The sequence below is a fragment of the Tigriopus californicus genome, chromosome 1, assembly GCF_007210705.1.
Source record: "Tigriopus californicus strain San Diego chromosome 1, Tcal_SD_v2.1, whole genome shotgun sequence".
In the NCBI taxonomy this organism is placed as follows: Eukaryota; Metazoa; Arthropoda; class Copepoda; order Harpacticoida; family Harpacticidae; genus Tigriopus; species Tigriopus californicus.
Genome location: NC_081440.1, coordinates 13,827,998 through 13,829,379, shown reverse-complemented (window position 1 = coordinate 13,829,379; position 1,382 = coordinate 13,827,998).

Genomic DNA, 1,382 nt, shown 5'->3' with positions numbered 1-1,382 from the left:
TATGGCATCTCTCTTCTATTAGCGTGTTTTTGGAGCATGAAATCCATGTGCCACATAAGCACTCACACGATAATGCGTCACTAATGCTCCGTCGTCAAATACTTAGTGCGCTTGCTCACCTGATCGCTCCAGGACATGCGCTCTCACAGCTATACGCATGATATCCTGTACTGTCCTTGAAAGAGTGGGACATTGTGGCTGTGCACTCTGAACCGACGTGCCTAAGGAACTTTATACCTATAAAGCGGCAATGCGAAACTCCTCAAAAGCTCCATAGCGCACCGCTTAATATGCTAATTCAGCTGGTTCCTGAACCGCCGGTAAAGTTAAATGTGAGAACCTAGAAATCCAGGACGTGAGACGTCTCCAAAAGAGATTGAGATTCAACAAACTCCCATTCAGAAGGCAACACGTAGCAGCTTTTTTGGAGCTCAGTGATGCGCGCCTGCGCAAGTAGCCTGTGCGCGCATTAACATACGTATTGTGAATAATGTAGAGTAGTTTCAGAGGAACGTTGTCCAAGTGCGCTCTAATGCAGAGAACGATGCTCTCGGTCATTCCGGAAGTTAAATCATTGGCCTTCTGCAAAATGTTGAGAGAGACACCATCATACCACCTCCTTGCGAGTCACTGTAGACATGTCACTATAAAATACCACGCATAAGAGGCGAACTGCTTCAAAATTCGCCCAATTTACTAAAGATTATTCGCCCGAGCACTCTCTATAAGACTGGTCTAACGCTATTAGGAAATGGTGGGTCTTATTACGGACGTTGTTTCAAGACCAACAGTTACGAGTATCGAAGTCAAACCTCAGATGTAAAAAGCACTAGTCTACTCAGTTGCACTCGCTCATGCAAATTAACCCCGTTCGCCCATGAAGTGCATACTCGGTCTCCCAGCATTATACTCTCCGATAGCAATGAAATGTGAAATGGAACAAACCCCGTATCTATATTTCGAATTCCTAAGAATGAGTTAATCGGCTAATGGATGAGATGATGCACTCGATACTCACGCCGCCACTCTCCCCCGTTCGCCAGTCTCACTCTCGCCAAGCGCCTAGGGTTTGCCACTTTCTCTCTCCTGCCCCTGGCGGAAATGTCGGCGTCAACCCTAAGGTGGTATATACTGAGAGTAGAAAACGAGAGACGGACGGGCAAAGGGACAGGTGGCACTGACGGACACTGTGCCTACTTAACCCCGATATGTTCACCAATACACACTGCCCTTTCGGTGGGGGTTAAATGAGTGTCCAAACAGCTTGGCGAAGATTCGCGCGTGTGTCGCCACACTTGAACTGGAGCCTTCAATCACCTCTCGTGTGCGAGGGGCACTCGCTCCTCTCAGAAAATCAACTAATGTGGAAGGGACAAAACAAT